This window comes from Lagopus leucura, unplaced genomic scaffold, assembly GCF_019238085.1.
Source record: "Lagopus leucura isolate 7727_CA_CO unplaced genomic scaffold, USGS_WTPT01 32814-1_obj-0_obj, whole genome shotgun sequence".
In the NCBI taxonomy this organism is placed as follows: Eukaryota; Metazoa; Chordata; class Aves; order Galliformes; family Phasianidae; genus Lagopus; species Lagopus leucura.
The window spans coordinates 7,827-19,432 of record NW_024962728.1 but is presented as its reverse complement, the minus strand read 5'-3'; the positions used below and the strand labels follow the sequence as shown (position 1 = coordinate 19,432).

Below are 11,606 nucleotides of genomic sequence, written 5' to 3'. Positions count from 1 at the left end.
TTTTTCAGCAAAGATTAGCATATTTAAAAGTACTAAACTCCATAATCTCTGATCATTGAGAAAAGTAATTCAATTAAGGCGAGGGCTGGTGAAGCTGCCTTCTTGCTGGCTACCTAACGCCGCATCCTTGTACTACAAGTTGGGGAACAAAACGAGACGGAGAAGGAAAGAGAAGCTTCTCTGAGCTGGACAGGGATTAAATTGCAGGCTGGTGATGGATCCACACGGAGCTGAGCGCAACCACTGCCATGGAGAGGCAATGACTTGCAGTAAATCCTGGAAGGAGCTGCCAGTGACCTTCTGCCATTGCACGGAGCCGCAGCAGGGTGTCATTGCTCGAGGAGCTGCCACAATGAAAGCACCAAGGGAAGGGGGTGGAAGAAACCACGGGCAATGGAAAGGCTTTGGAAACTGGGGAGCGAGGGGAGAAAGGGCTTTAAAAACCTACCGGCATCTTAGCATAGAGAATCTGCAGCTGGCAGCAAGCAGCACCAGCAGGAAGAATCGCTGCAGTCACATAGAGCAGAGCTACCACAATATGGCTGAGGACAGCAGCAGAAACCTGACTGCATCCACAGCAACCTCAGTTTCAGATGCAAATAAAGCATCTCCAATCACTCCCAGGTCTTACGTGGCAATCGCTGGCCACACAATCGCACCGCGGGGCTGCAAAACACACACAGCAATGAACTCATTAGGGATTTCTTAACCAAAACATACTTATTTATTGAAGAGACTGCATGCAGTCAGCACTGACGGGCTGATCTTAGCCCGATGTGGCTGCTCAGCCAGCTACTGCTGCATCGCAGCCCTTGGTAACACCTCATTTGCCATAATGAAGCCCCTGAATGTAAATGAAAGAGAAGCATCCAGCATCCCCACAAGCAGCAGGAGAAGATCTTTGATTACGGCCTTCCAGCAGGGCAGGAAACCTTTCAGCTAAACAGGAAGCAACGGCAATAATCCACTTCAACAGTTGTGGAAAGAGATATTCCCATTTGTAAAATCAGCTGTTGGAAACACACATAAAGATATTTCTCCTTAACCTTCAAAAGGGAAAATGGCGAAGGGAGACACACGGATGTAAAACCCACTGGAACTCCCTTTGCAGGATGAGAGATGCTTCTGTATTACTGCCACGCTAACGAAGACCATTATTAGGACATTTATTCTTCCAGGAGCTGCATGTAATGGGAGAATCACAGAACTGCAGGGGTAGGAAGGGACCTCTGGAGATCACCCAGCCCAACCCCCTGTTAAAGCAGGTCCCCTACGGCGGGTTCATGAGCTACTCATGCTTCAGCCAGTATAAAAAAATACACAGAAACCCACAATGACAGCAGCATCTGTAGGGACCGAACCCCAAAACACAAAAAGCCATTTCCCCACTGCACACAGAGCCACCTGGGCGCAGCACAGCCACGGAGTCATCGCTCAGCAGCTGAGACAAAGGCAGGTCGGAGCCTCAGCACAGCTGCCAGCAGCTCTGAGTGCTTCCTTAAAGCCCCAAGGCATCTGCAAGCTGGTCACAGCAGCAGGGCTGGGTTTTTATAGTTATTAAATACACGTTTCCCCACGTTTTAGGTCATTATTTAAGGCCTTGTATAGACACAAATGATTAGCTAAAAGGGGGGGGAGAATGAGGCTAGAGGAAGAAGGTATCTGAAAACATCTGTTTGAATAGAGAGATGGGAAATCCACATGTGAACGAAGAGCTGCTGAGATTTAAGGTCTGCATTGGCAGCTCCCACAGAAGCATAATTAAAGTCAGAAATACAGTAAAACAAGCAAACGCACAGCTAGAGCTTGAAGTTCTCCTTGTTAATTAGCTGGGGATGAAGTAACGATTGAGAAAAATAAAGAAAAAAAGACCAGACCACATCTGCACAACCCTCCTCTCCAAAAAACCTCCTAAGATGGCTGGCCAAACAGCACCCCAGCGAGTGGATCAGCTGACTTACCCAAAAAGAAATGCCCAAGTTGAGGCTGAATTTGCTAATAGGAAGAAGAGATGGGGGAGGAAAAAAAAAGCAGAAAAAAAAAGCGATGATTTAAATGGGGCGGACAAAAGGAAATCGCCCACAGGAGGGGCTGGAGAGGCTCCAGGTCCATTCAACTCAATGGAGGGTCAATGCAATCCAACGGCAACCCCAGCCCCGAGCTGGGGGCTGCACGGCTGAGCACGTGAGAGAGACGGGGGGGAAGAAAAAAGGAGAAGGAAAAGCGAACCAACAAAACACGATGACGTGTTTCATCACTGAGAGCAAAGGTGGATCCAGCCCCGCACCTGGGGCGGCTCTTCCTTCACAGCGCTCGGCTGGTGCAGAAAACACCACAGAACGAAGGCGGCATCTCCTGCCAGAGATAAAACGCCACAATTGGGGTCCGGTGAATCAGCAGCCGCCTCTGGAGATGGATTTTTTTTTTTTTTTTTGGCTTTTTTTTTTGTTTTTTTGGTTGAAATCGGCACACAGCAGCGCGCAGTTCCCAACCCAGCGGTAGCAGAGGGCAGGCAGGGAGCAACGGCTCTGCTACAGAGACCACAGGGAGGCGGGAAGGGAAAAAGGGAAGGGGGGGGGGGGGTGGGGTCCCCCCACCGCGGCGGTTGGGGGATGAAGGGTTGGGGGATGGCGGGCACGGGCCGGGCCGTGACTCACCGCTCTGCTCTCCCAGGAACACCAGCTTGAATTTCCGCAGCGGGTTGCCGAAGTCCCCGCCCGCCGACATGATGATGGCACCGCCGCCCCGCTCGCTGGCTCTCGCTCTACTCCACGCGGTTGGGATCCGCGATTTTTCCTCTCTTTTTTTTTTTTTCTTTTTTTTTTTTTCTTTTTTTTTTTTTTTTTCTTGCCCTACTTCCTCCCCTCAGGATGCGGGTAGGGCCGTGGGATCGCTCCCCCGGCCGGGCTCGGGGAGGTGGACGGCGACGGATCGCGTCGTGCCGCTGTCGCTGCCGCTCCCCTCAGGGCCGGGCTCAGTCCGCCGCGCCGCCTCGCCTCACACCGCCGCCGGTCCCGCCCCGCCCCTGCGCACGCGCGTCGCCGCCCCGCCCCCTCAGCGAACGTCACGCCGCGCGCACGCCCCGCCCCTTCCCCTGAAGCGAGCCAATCCGAGCGAGAGGGCGGAGCTTAGCTCCCGGCTTAGGGTGGGGCGCACATTTCAGAGCGTAACGATGGCGGCGCGCGGTGCGCAGCTCCATCAGCGCTCACGGACGCGTCAACTGAGCTCCAGTGTCGGCAGGGAAGGGGCACCACCGCCTCTCTGGGCATCCCGCGCCTCAACACCCTAAATAACTTTTCCCTTATATCATAGAACGGCCTGGGTTGCAAAGGAGCTCAATGCTCATCCACTTCCAACCCCCTGCTGTGTGCAGGGTCACCAACCAGCAGCCCAGGCTGCCCAGAGCCACATCCAGCCTGGCCTTCTTCACATACCGAGCTGTGCACACCGCAGTGAGGAGCAGGGATGGCATCCTAGCACTTCCCAGCTTGGAGAAGGATATGGGGAGACCTGATGGTGGCCTTCAGTGCTTGAAGGGAGCGGATAAACAGGAGAGGGAACGGCTGTGTGTGAGGGTGGGTGGTGACAGGACAAGGGGAATGGCTTTCAAGTGAGCCAGGGGAGGTTTGGGTTGGATGTGAGGAGGAAGTTTTGGAGGCAGAGGGTGGTGAGGCAGTGGCACAGGTTGCCCAAGGAGGCTGTGGATGCCCCATCCATCCCTGCAGGCATTCAAGGCCAGGCTGGATGTGGCTCTGGGCAGCCTGGGCTGCTGGTTGGCGACCTGCACACAGCAGGGCTTGGAGCTGGATGAGCGCTGTGCTCCTTTGCAACCCAGGCCTTTCTATCAGCCCATGATTCTATGATTTTTGCTGCTGTCTCAGTGAAGGGAAAAAAGAAAAAAACCAAAAGCTCTGCAGTTTGTGCAGGTAATTGCTTTGGGTGATCTCCAAGTCTGCATAAATCAGTGTCACTGCTGCTCAGCCCCTTGAGGCCTGGAAACAACTGATGGTGCTCCAAGTGAAGAGATTCTCCTCCAATCCCTCCTCTTCCTCCACATCCCTCCCTGAGCCTCACGAATCCCCCAGTCCTCCCCCATTTCAGCTCCAGCGTGTCACATCTGAAGCAGACTTTAAAACCTCACACATCTATTTTTGCTCTCCTTCCCATCAGAATCCAAGGCCATTTCCGAGGCAGCCGCTCAGTTCTTCTGATCAGTGCCTGAGTCCCCACCCTGTGTGAAGTCACGGACAGAATACAGGAAATTCTTGCTGTTTCCAGGTCTCCAGAAGCAAACACAGCCCAGCCATCTCAAGAGGCACCTCTGGGAGTGGGGATATGCAGAGGGACATCAAACTTCATAGAGTCACACAATCACAAACGTTGGAAAAGACCTCTGAGATCCCCAAGCCCAACCCCAGCCCACCCCACCATGCCCACATCCCTCAGTGCCACATCTCCATGGTTCTGAACACCCCTAGGGATGGTGATTCCCCCCCCTCCCCCAACTCCCTGTGCAGCTGTGCCACTGCATCACCACTCTTAGGAGAAGAAATTTTCCCTAATACCCAGCCTGGCCCTTCCTGGAACAACTTAAGGCCATCACCTCTTGTTCTATTCAAGAAGCACCTGGATTACACTCTCAGATGTATGGTGTGATTTTGGGGTGTCCTGTGCTGTACACCTTATGGGCACCTCCTTACCTGGATATTAATCACAGAACGGCCTGGGTTGCAGAGGAGCTCAATGCTCATCCAGCTCCAAGCCCTGCTGTGTGCAGGTCGCCAACCAGCAGCCCAGGCTGCCCAGAGCCACATCCAGCCTGGCCTTGAATGCCTGCAGGGATGAAGCATCCACAACCTCTCTGTCCAATATTCTGTGCTTCTATCACTGCTTACCTGAGACAAAAGACCAACATTTCTGAAAGAGCCTCATGCTGACACAGGTCAGTGGTGCAGGACAGGCCCAACCCAACCAGCAGAGGGGTTGTGTGGGGCAGTTGGTTGCCAAATGTGTGCTATTCCAACACATTTTTGTTTGGGTTCATTGAAATAGGTCTTTGTTTGAAGGAAAAGAAAGAAATCTGGGTCTTTGTTGTTATTATTTTTTAATGAACTGCAACTCGTTGACTGGAGGGCTGCACAAACAATTTGGCTTCTAATTACAGGTTAAAAATATACAGTGACCACAAGCCTTTGCTAGAGACAGCCAAGATGCAAAGGTCTCAAAGGAGGGGGGGAAACAAAAAGTGAAGTCCTTACAACTGAAGGCCTAATCCTCAACTGGAGGATTCCTTTTAGATTCCAACTCCTTTTAGAGAGAGCACAGGGTGAACTCCTTGTGACAGCACAGCATATTTACAGCAGCACACCCCAGTTTTACAGGAGCAGCTGCTGGGGACACACAGGAGACTTTGGGACTTATGCCTGAGGAAATCCTGAACCCCACCTTGTGGCAGGCCAGACCTTTAGCTAATTTTAGCCCATTTTGCCCCATTTTGCTTGGTTTGCCCTCAAGGTTCAGCAGAGAGGAAGCTCTCAGCTGCATCCCATCACGTGTGCCTATTTCATCCCATTTAAACACTGCTTTTGGGACCCCCCTTGCTGGTGCAGCCTTGCTCCCTCCTGTATGTCGGTGTAATCGCACACCGACCGATTCTCTCTGATTCAGGTTACTGAGATTTAAACACAAAATGGGATTTTCAGAAGCACTCACCCCCAAGCTTCCCAGGGCTTCAGCTGGCTTCAGCACCTGCTGTTCCCATGAATATCTCAGCGTGGCTGCCTGGAAGGAGGACGTGCTCAATCACAGAGCCCTTTAGGGGTCTCAGCTCCTGCTTGCAAGTTTTATTCACGTTGGCATTGATGCAAATCTGTTGTGATTCAGTCCACAAGGTTCAAACAACGTTATGCAGGGTTGCCTGTAGGGATTCAATGCACCCTCACCTCTAGGACCAACACAGCCTGATTGCAGATTCAGATTTCTACCTGGAAACAAAGGTTTTCCTCCAGTTCTCCTTCTGGGAGATTGCTCCAGAGCCTCTTCTCCAGCAGTCAGCAGCACTCACTGGTCTGCAGGTGTTTGGAGCCGATGAGAAGAAATCTCTCTTGTAGTCCTAAATTCTGTTTTCCAGTGTTTGGTGGAGTGTCTTCCAATAGTATCCTTCCAATACCTGTAAGGAGCAGACAAACAGGAGGGGAAACGGCTGTGTGTGAGGGTGGGTGGTGACAGGACAGGGGGAATGGTTTGAAAGTGAGACAGGGGAGGTTTGGGTTGGATGTGAGGAGGAAGTTTTGGAGGCAGAGGGTGGTGAGGCAGTGGCACAGGTTGCCCAAGGAGGCTGTGGATGCCCCATCCATCCCTGCAGGCATTCAAGGCCAGGCTGGATGTGGCTCTGGGCAGCCTGGGCTGCTGGTTGGCGACCTGCACACAGCAGGGCTTGGAGCTGGATGAGCATTGAGCTCCTTTGCAACCCAGGCCATTCTGTCACTCTATGAAACTGCACCAACAATCCAGGTGCACAACGAGGTGCTTTGGAAACCAACTGCTCTATGCTTTCTATTATTGATCATTTAATTTGTATTCCCTCAATATGATTAATTGCTTATCTAAAGTGTATTTTTCAGTCCTTGAACTGCCTAGGAAAAAAAAGTGCATTTAATAAGTTGGCTAAATGCAAATAAGTTTTAATACAGGCAGTTCTCGTTCTGCTTTGCACCTGGCATTTGGGAGCCTTCCTGCCTTGCACATCACCGTGACACTGGTCATTACAGCTGCTCTCCTACACGATGGGAAAGAATAATCCAGTCCAGCAGGGATCTCAGACAAATTCAGCATCGTTTCAAACACATATATTGTCCTTGTCTGTATACCAGAATGGATTCAGAAATCCTCCCCGTTGATCCAGGAGAAGCAAGTGCTCTCTACCAGAGACAAACCTCTGACTGCTAAAGACAATCCTTTTTATCACCGCTCTGTCCAAAAGCTTTGTTCGGTCTCAGCATCTCTTTATAATGGGCAAATGCAACTCTTTGCTCTGTCTGCCAGGGAGCTTCAGCCTGAGGCAGGTCTATGAAAGGAGATTTTGAGATAAAGCAATTCAGGGATCTGCTTCCATTCACTGACTCCTGCAGGGACTTCACACGGTCCTACGCAGCACTGCAGAAGACAGGAGCTGAGCACATCAGAGGCTGTTTTATTCCAAGTTGAACTGAAATGCTTTCCTTGTTTTTTGCAATCAAACAAGTCAGAAAAGAACTGGAGACTTTCACGTGCTTTATCCCAACTCTCCCAGGACCACTTTGCTCATCTGCACAGCACGACAGAGTGGATTGAGTGAGAAAGGGCAGGGGCAATTAGCAGCCTCATGGGTAGGCTGCAAACCACTCAAGCATCATCTCTGCCAGCATTTGTGCTACGTACCACAGCAAGCCATTATAGGGCACACTGCCGTGTGACAGGGAGAAATCTGCAATGAAGGAGAAGAGGATGCATGCAGTAACCCCTCCAGCAAAGCCTGCTCATGGCTCCTCTCAGTATCTGGGGAAGACCTGAGAGAAAGAAGAGACCTCTGGGGATTTTTTTAGCACAGCACACAGGAGGGGTGGTTTGGGTTTGGTTTCCCACCAGTGGAAAGTAACAGTTCAAACCCTTGGGTTGTTGGTTTGTTTTTTTTTTGCTAGCAGCCACCACAAAAAATAATAATAATAAATGCAGGCTATGTTCCTGGAAACAGACAGTCTCAGCAGGTACTCAGTTACCTAGCTATGAAATGATTAATCAGTCAAAGAAAGGCATGACAAGAACTAGCAGAAGCTGCTGGGAGCAGAAGCTGGAGCACATTCAAATTGGAGACAGGGCCCCCGGTTTTCACAGAGAACACGCTCAGCCAGCAGGAAAAAAAACTGCCAAGAGCCATTCTGTTGCAGCCAAGGCCTCAGCCAACTCCTATCAGCATCTCGTGACCACTCTGCATCTGCAACCTGTCCCCCTTGCCATCTTCTCTGTAGTCATGCACTGCAGTCATGCGCTGCCTCTCCTGCGAGTCCCACCTGCAGCTCTTCAGGCACTTCACCACCACGATGGTCCTCTTCCAAACCTTCATGTTCAACAGCTGCTCCAATGTCTACCATCAGAGCGCAGAGGCTGGCTGCTCCTATGTTATCTTGGTTGTACTGTGCATCACCAACCAGCACTACTTCATGCACACTTGACTCCGCACCATCCAGCCAGCACCCTTCATATGGGAGCTGCTGCAGACACAGACAACAGAAGCACTCATGAGACTGAGCTTGAAAACAGGGAAAAGACTGAGGATGAGGGTGAGATACTCACCAGGCAGGAGCTGCATCTGCAGGAAGCCAGAACAGATGTGGCCGCTGCAGGGCAGACAGAAAATGATGGGGCACCGTGGGTCTGGGAAAGGCCAAGTGCCTGGATCCCACCATCAGGCCCAGAGAAGCAAGAACTTGCCTGCTTCTACTGGCTGATGGATGAGGCTGAGAAGCTGCAGGAGGTGCTGAGCCACAGCTGATGCTGCTGACCACATGCTGATGTCCACCTTTAGGGAGAGGAATACAGACCAGAGCCTACACTGCTACCCCAGGTTAGTAGGTGATGGCTGAAAGCAGAGCTGTGTTGAAAGTTATTTCAGTTACAGGAGCTGTCTATGAAGAAGGAAACCGTCTGTCAAATCTGATTTTGCTCCATTTGACTTTCTGTTGAATTTCTGCTGAACAAGTGGCTAAAAGATTCCACTGTAGTAAATTCCAAGGCTGGTAGCCAAATTTCTACTCTTGACAGCAGTCAAAATCTTTGGAGTTCTGAAGACAGGTAACAATGACACAGACCTTCTGATAGCACTCAGATGCAAGCTCCTTGAGCCTTTTTGAGACTAAAAATGAACGAGCAAAAGAAATACTTAACAAAATTTGGAACACCAGTTGGCACCTGGGTGGCAATAGCATGAAACCTTTTCAATCATCACTGCTCACTCAGTTGTGTAAAGTGAAGGAAAAGGAATTGTGTGACAAGCTGATGCACATAATTGAGATGTACCTCATCTACATCAGGTTACATCTTGGATCTAGAGAACTAACTTGATGTTAAAAGCTTTTCTTCTTAAACTATCCCTAGTGCAAGCAAACCTGTGCTCTTTGTCATGGCTGTCGGGTGAAATCCCCAGTGATTGGTAAAAGGGAAACGTCTTCACTGTTTTTAAGAAAGGGAGACGTGAAGATCTGTGGAATGACAGAGCAGTGAGCCTAGAAAGATCATGGAGCAGATCCTTCTGGAAGCCATATTAAGGCACATGGAAGACAAAGAGGTGATCCCAGACATCCAGCATGGCTTCACCAAGAGCAGCCTGTGCCTGACCAACCCAGTGGTCTTCTATCATGGAATGCTAGTTGCACAAAGGAGTGATAGATGCCATCTAGAGGGACCTCCACAAGGCATTTAATATGGCCCTGCACCACATCCTTATCTCTCAATTGGAGAGATGTGAATGCTGAACTATTCAACAGATAAACAACTGGTTGGACAGCTGCAGCCAGAGGGCTGTGGCCAATGGCTCCGTGTCCCAGTGGAGGCAGTGACAGAGCTGTCCTCTAAGGGTCTATCTTGGGACCAATGCTCTTCAGCATCTTTATCAATGGCATAGGCAGTGAGATCGAGTATATCCCCAACAAGTTCGCTGATGGCACCAAGCTGAGTTGTGCAGTTGATACAAAGATGCCCAGAAAGCCGAGCAGCTCTCCCGCAAAGAAAACCTGAGGGATCTGGGCTTGTTCAGCCTGAAGAAAGGACTCCAGTGAGACCTTTCAACACTTGAAGGGAGCTTATAAACAAGACTCACACTGACTTTTTGTGTGGTCTGGGCTTCAGAGTTCACAGAAGGAAAAACAGCCTTCCCTGAAGGGGAGTGTCAGACTGAACCCAGCTCAAACTCCACCACTGCTCCTTGCTCAAAGCACCTGGAGTTATCAAATGGCTGTAATTGCCAAGGTGGCCACACCTGGGGCTCCAGAGGTGAGGTTAAAGGGCAGCACAATGTCTGTTCCACATCAGCAGCTCTGTCGTGTCCAGGAAGTGCCACAAAAACACAGCTCAGATCTGGGAGCCTGCATCCTTGCAAGGCATGGAGGTTGGATGCAAAGATGGTGCAGATCCCACCCAAGGCTAACAAGGTGGAGGTGCCAATAGCCTCACATGGAGTACAGAGCCCATCTGGGCTGTGTTCTTGTATGGACCTCATTCTCTCACCTCTCTTGTCTTCCCTTCGTGCATTAGATTGCAATGGAGATGCAGATCCAGCGTGTCAGGAGTGTCAGAAGCTCCACTCACTCAGAAAGGCAGTACAGGGGCTGACAGGGTGGATCTCAAAGCAGGAGGCAAATGTATGAGTCTGGTCAGCAGTGGAGAGGCTTGCTATATCAATGAACGCTGATGATCTGGAAAAAGAGAGCGAGAGAATCTATCATGAGCCCCGACAGCTCCAGCCAGAAGCAATCGGAGCAGTGATCAATCAGCACTGCATTAAATTCTGATCTGAAACCACACTGCCAGGCAGCTGCTGCCCATGAAGCGCAGCTCTGAGGTAGGGGCTTAGAAGCAGAAGCACCTGTGACACCAAAACATGGGAAACTGGGACCAGGAAGGAAAGGCACAAGTAAAAGCATAGGTGAAATCAAGACTTATGTTGGAGGTGGCCTTACAAAGAAGTGGTAGGGCAGCACATTAAGGAGTGGCAGAGATAGGAGCAGTTTGCGAAGGGACGACTGTTCCTAAGCCATCTCCAGACTACTGGGTTTGGTAGCACAGGGACAAGTTAAAGCCAACTCTTCCCACCCAGGAGTGCCAGGCAGACATTGCTGCCTACCTCACCTCCCAGTGTGAAGCACATTACCTACCAGGGAAGGCTCCTTCTTTCATAGGATCATAGAATTACAATGTTGGAAAGGACCTACAAGATCTAGTCCAACCATCCTGCCACTACCAATACTATCACAAGCCACTAAACCGTATCTCGTAGCTCCTCATCCAGTTCATCATTCCTACAGCATTTCCATTTAAGCTACTTTAAGAAGCAGCCACAGAGATACAAACTGTTGTCAGAGTGCTGGCAGCAAGGATTTACAGCCAGCCTTAAACAAAACAAAAACACAGCAGTTTGTGTTCACTTTTCCCAGCAGCTGAACGCCTGCCTGCAGCAGGGCCTGGGTGCCTCATGCTGAAACCTTCCCTCATTTCCAAGCCACTGGCAGCAGAAACTCAGCTGACCCCAGAACAGCAACGTGGATGTTTGCTGAGGGCTAAGGTCCAGTCCTGCCCCTGCAACCACTCGTACACGTAACAAATACCACTTGCAGTGCTCGGGCCACGCAGCAGGGCGGCTTTAGCACCGTTTCTCTCAGCTTCTATTAGGCTGGGACTGGACTCATATCCCTTTCTCAGGCTCCAGGATGGAGCACGGGGCTGATGAGCCCCTGCCGGGTCTCTGCACCGATCCTACAGCCGACAGGGTCAGCGTTATACCGGCCGAGAGGTCCTAAAACTGGATCGGTCAGCGCTGAGCTCCACCAACCACCAGCCCTCCTCACAGCCCCCAC

At 50.9% G+C, this 11,606-nt stretch overlaps 1 long non-coding RNA gene across 3 annotated transcripts; it reads right to left on the bottom strand.

Moving 5' to 3' along the window:
- Window positions 1-4,858: 4,858 nt before the first annotated feature.
- On the bottom strand, window positions 4,859-11,606 carry LOC122190750. Of its 3 annotated transcripts, none has more exons than XR_006182213.1 (4): window positions 10,261-11,606; window positions 5,985-6,169; window positions 5,713-5,781; window positions 4,859-4,890 (listed from the first exon to the last, which is right to left on the bottom strand). It is a non-coding gene; the product is annotated as an uncharacterized LOC122190750 (long non-coding RNA). The 3 variants fall into 3 exon arrangements; XR_006182212.1 differs by having other exon boundaries at window positions 5,713-5,984; window positions 6,065-6,169; XR_006182211.1 differs by having other exon boundaries at window positions 5,713-6,169.